This window comes from Palaemon carinicauda, chromosome 14, assembly GCF_036898095.1.
Source record: "Palaemon carinicauda isolate YSFRI2023 chromosome 14, ASM3689809v2, whole genome shotgun sequence".
NCBI lineage: Eukaryota > Metazoa > Arthropoda > Malacostraca > Decapoda > Palaemonidae > Palaemon > Palaemon carinicauda.
Window position 1 is genome coordinate 22697321 of NC_090738.1, and position 6000 is coordinate 22703320.

The window sequence follows — 6000 nt, forward strand, 5'->3', positions numbered from 1 at the left end:
CCTGCCAACATGGAAGTAGGCAAAACCCACCTGATGAGCCAATTGGTCAGAGCGAAACCCTTATACATGTATGTTTGTATGTAGATAGATAGATATATAGATATGTAGAAATTATGAATACTGACACGTGATGATTGTAAAATATGTATTATATCCACAAAAGGAAAAGAGGAAGACTTGACTGGAGTCAGTACTTTCACCCTATTAGTGACATCGACAGGCGCACTATGAGAATACATATACAAAGAGATCGTACTCATACAGGAGAATAGGATCCCACAGCTCTCAGTTCCTTGATGATCCCAGATAAGTAAGATTTTAGATAAGAGAATGATAACGGATTAACTGAAAACAGACCAGGTCTTAGGTCTAAATTTTGACCATTGGTACAGACAATTAAAAAGGATTCAACAATATAGCTTTGGGTAGTCTTCAACATGGATTATTTCACTCTTCTCTGATCAACCGATCCTATGACTAGATCCTAGCCAGTGGAAGGGCGAATCATTATTTCGAGATCCCTTAGAGATGGCCACCTTATGCTGTTGTATCCTGACAGAAATGTCCTTGCATGTTTGGCCGACATAGAACAAGATACAATCTGAACAGGGAATACTATATACTATATTATTATCATTTTTCAGTTCAGATTGTAACTTGTTCTATGTCGGCCAAACATGCAAAGGCAAATCTGTCCTTCTTCTAGAAGAGCTGCTTACCATAGCAACAGAGTCTCTTCTACCCTTACCTAGAGGAAAGTAGTCACTGAACAATTACAGTGCAGTAAACCCCTTGGATGAAAAAGAATTTTTTGGTAATCTCAGTGTTGTCAGGTGTATGAGGACAGAATAAAATCTGTAAAGAATAGGCCAGACTATTCGGTGTATGTGTAGGCAAAATGAAAGTGCACCGTAACCAGAGAAAAGGATCCAATGTAGTACTGTCTGGCTAGTCAAAGGACCCCATAACTCTCTCGCGGTATTATCCCAACAGGTGGCTGGTGCCCTGGCTAACCAACTACCTACTACCTAATGCCAACAGGTTTAAGAATCCCAATAGCATGAAAACATCTGAAGCATCACCGAAGGACCATGATTACGAGGAAGTCCCAAACGAATTATGTGAAAGGTAGAGCGGAGGTGACATAAGCTACGACACCATCAATGACACCTATGAACCGCTTGATGACTTCTATAAAAAATAAGCAAGCAGGAGGTTTGTCGATTTGTCGATGATGACCACAGTTGTCGCAACGCAAGATCCATTACAACCTATTTTTTCTTCACTTGAGATCTTATGTTTCTTTCACTTTCATTATTTGCATAAAGTTTTGTTTTGTTATTTGTAGCAAACTATATATAAATAATAAACAAAAGTATAAAATATTCTAAGATCAGTAATAACGTTAAAAGAGATCAGTCATATATAAATTATAAAAATAGACTTATGTCAACCTGTTAAACAGAAAAGCATTTACAAAATGTCTGAATGATTACTGAAACAAATCAACCAATAGATATGGCTGCTAATATCCTAAATATTAGAATATATCTACCAGGTTACGTGGTGTCGGCATACGATAATTTTTCTTTAAGACTTGTATGCAAAGGATTCTTATTCAAACTATGAATAAAGCTGGAATCACACAAGTCATTTCTTGCTCGAGGTTTTGGCCAACATCCAGCCGATGCTCGCAAGCCAGTGTTGTAACGCCACACTACGATCTTGTGGTTCGAGAAGCATTAGGAAAAGGTGTCAATAAAACCGATCAGCTGAAAACATCATGGCACCCAGAAATTTCGGACTGTTGCAGTAATACTGTGTGTGTTCTTGGAGAGTCACTTGAATTGAAGAGAAACAAAAAACCAAAGGTATCACTGAAAACCTTTGACAGGGAAATGAGGTTGGAGGATGGTTCTGGCTTTTACAACTACCACGGGATCAAAAAAGCAGGCATTTACTATCTCTTGAGGCTTGTCAGACCCAAGATTGCCAAGCACGAGCCCGTCCTCTTTGCAGCAACCATCTTGTTTGTTTACATCCAAAGTCATGCTCGCGGTTGTGCGCTCGTTGCTTCCCGTCCAGCCAGCAACAAGCTCCCACTTTTCTATTTTTGGCAACAACGGCTTCCTGCAGCTTAGAAAAAAAGCCTAGTGTGATTCCAGCTTAAGCTGAAGTATAATGAAACAGTACCTTAATCAGAAATTGAAATATACAGTGTAAATGATAATCGTTGATATTTGCGAGAGTTTATTTTGACATGAATATAAAACAAATTTGAGATATGACAAAGGCTACAACCAAACTATGCTATTAATAAGTATGAAGAAAGATTTAGTAAATGAAGAAAAATTGAAGAACAAACGAAGGACAACGCATTTACGCCAACAATACTTTTCAGTGTAAAATCTAAGAGAGAATTGAACCTTACTAACCCTTTGAGCGCCATAAGACATATATATGGCGGGTGAAAACTACCTTCGGCACCACTTGACGTAATTTACGTTGGGGGGAGGGAGAGATCGAGAGGGAGGCAGAGAATTAGATGGTAAGATAAATTGAAGGATGATGTGGAGAGAAGAGGTTTGGGGAAAGAGGATGCTTTTGGTTGAAGGCACTAGAGAGGACGCATCAGGCAACCGATGCCTTAATGTAGGGAAACATTCGGAAAGAAGAAGAATTACCAGTTTTTTCTTCTTTTATCATTTACATATATGAAAATATTACAAAATATGTAACATTATATATCAATGGAAAGGAAATCTAATCAGCTATATGGTAAAATTTTTTTCATAAAGTCTCATATCTCTTATAGTTTTGGTGCTGATTTGAGTTAAATTTCTAAATCGATTTGTGGAAACAATTAGACCTATGGCAATTTGTGATTTTGTCGATCCTCATCACGTAGGCCTACATGAAAAGGATGGAAATATAATACTGCTTTTAGAAATTCTTGTTCAATCCAGGTAATGTTGGAAAAAAAATCATATGCCATGTACACAAAAAAATATAGAACTAATGTTAAAATTAAAAGAAAAACAACACAAAGAACTGAGGTGCCGTTACAAAGGCTTAGACTATAATGTTTAATCGATTAAATTAATGTATATGGGTCTTATATTTTGTGTTTTGAAGCAAAGAGAATAGCAAGATTTTCAAAGCATTTGTTAAAAATTAATTTGATTTACTACAAACAAGATGGTAAATATCCTTCATTTCAATCGTTCCTAAATATTTTCATGTGCTCTATAATAATATTAAGTCGATTATTATTATTATTATTATTATTATTATTATTATTATTATTATTATTATTATTTATATTACTATTATTATCATTATTATTATTATCATTATCATCATCATCATCATTATTATCATTATTATTATTATTATTATTATTATTATTATTATTATTAGCAGCAGCAGTAGTTGTATAATTATTATCATTATCATTTTCATTATCATTATTACCATCATCATAACCATTATCATCGTTATTATCATTACCATTTTAATTCATATTATTATTATTATTATTATTATTATTATTATTATCAACATCATCATCATCATCATTATTATTATTAATATTATCATTAGCAGCAGTAGTGGTATTATCATTATTGTCATTATCCTTTTCATTATCAGTATTACAATCATCGTAATCATTATCATCCTTATTATCTTTACCATTTTAATTGATATTATTATTATTATTATTGATATTTTTATTATCATTATTATTATTATCATCATCATCATTATCATAATAATTTTTATGTCCAATTAAAGATATAAAACAATTAACCTTAACGACCTGAGCCATCAGGATATGATTCTTTTAAGACATCAGATGGATAGCTCTCTCTCTCTCTCTCTCTCTCTCTCTCTCTCTCTCTCTCTCTCTCTCTCTCTCTCTCTCTCTCTCTCTCTTTCATCTTCTGCATAGAGGCTTAATCTCAAATGAGGGATTTCTTGATTTATGTTCGTTTTATTTTATAATTAATATTTCAAATTTTATATTTCATATTTCATATTCTTATTTATTTGATGGTTTAGCAGTTAGATGATGACTGTGGCTGTGACTTGCTCTATTCTTTATAAGAGCCATCCATCGAGGTTGAAAAAAAAATACACACACACACACACACACACACACACATATATATATATATATATATATATATATATATATATATATGTATATATATATATATATATTAGAGAGAGAGAGAGAGAGAGAGAGAGAGAGAGAGAGAGAGAGAGAGAGAGAGAGAGAGAGAGAGAGAGAGATTTCGCTGCTTAGCACAACCTGGCAGAATTTAGCACCAATTAGCCAATACATTTTCTTATATTGTCAAAATTACGTCCCGTGTGTATTCATGATGATGTCAAACAACCCAAAATACGTTGAATGATTATCGAATTGATGTTATATTTAACATCAAAATGTTACAATAAACCTAGTGAACAAGCGTATGTTAAATTTAACCGAGCTGTTAAAGAATAGCGGTCCCATTATCCCATACGAACCTGGGACCTTTATTCTTCAAAAGGATGAAACTGGGACCCGCATTGTTAAAAAGGCATTTTGGGAAGAACAACGGCCGAGGAAATCAAGCAACAACATGATTGATAGTCAACCTAACCTAACCTATTTGATTCTTTTTGTTTTGAAATTCCCAAACGATATTTGTGCAATTAATTTCAACCGATTTAATTTTGTATACAATAAACGGGAAGAATGTATGATAGCGGCCACTTGTATGTATTAGTATGTCTAACTTTGAATACGGCAGTGTAAGGGGGATCGCATACGGACGTTAGAACCCCTTCCCTGCTAGGTAAGCAGGTAAAGACACGGTTTGTAGGTTAGGTTAGGAAGGAAAGTTTAGGTTAGTTGGTGTCCATTTCTAACGAACGCGTGAGGAACTGACCGCTGATATACAAAGGCCCCCAATAAACTGTTGCATTTAATTCTCCATACTTTTTAATTTGATATATATTTCAAGTTCATATACTTTTTTTACTTACAAAAATAAATATTTTTTCATTAATAGTTGTTTCAATTTCCTCGTTATATTCACCGGGTCCCAACTGGGACCTTTAATATTCAAAAGGCCCCAAACTGGGGCCCCTATTCTTTAAAAGGTCCAAAATGGAACCCATATTCTTCAAAAGGGTTAAGTGGGACCACTATTCTTCAAAAAGTCCAAATATTCTAACGCAGAAGAAACATAAGAATACTGTTAAGATATGCAGACACGTTATCAATATTCTCCATGCCTTTTTTAAATTCTATATCAGTAATACGTTACTTATACTTTTAATTTCTACTTACAGCAGAACTATTGTGTTATGTATCATTTTTTCTTTAAAAAGTTTTGTAATTTAGGAGCAAATGAAAATTAGCGTTTTTTAGTTTTCTCAGAACGTGTTCGATAGTTTAGGGTACATTGAGAGAGAGAGAGAGAGAGAGAGAGAGAGAGAGAGAGAGAGAGAGAGAGAGAGAGAGGCTATGCTTTGTGAGTCCATCACTATACTCAAAAGATTCTGGCGACGCGAGTTGAAACCGTTTATACTGTGGCCACACATTTAATGATGGAGAGAGGCAGCTGTGTAAACAACCCTACTTAGATAATCTCTCTCTCTCTCTCTCTCTCTCTCTCTCTCTCTCTCTCTCTCTCTCTCTCTCTCTCACACGAAACTTACTGACCTCCTTTCAATCATTTATCGGAACCACAGCAGTTATAGGTTTGGTTCATTTTATTCCTTTAAAAAAAAACAGAATTTTCGTTGGTTCTGATTTGATTTATGGAATTTGGGTCATATTTATATCTAAGCAGTCAGCACTGGGATCGGGAAGGCCATTCAGTGCTGAGGCACTATGAAGTAAAAACTAAAAAAAAATGGATAGTAAGATGTTGCTAAAGGATAACGAAGGGAGGTAAAAAAAAAAATGTTTTCAATTTAATGTATTGTGTAAACTTATGTAAG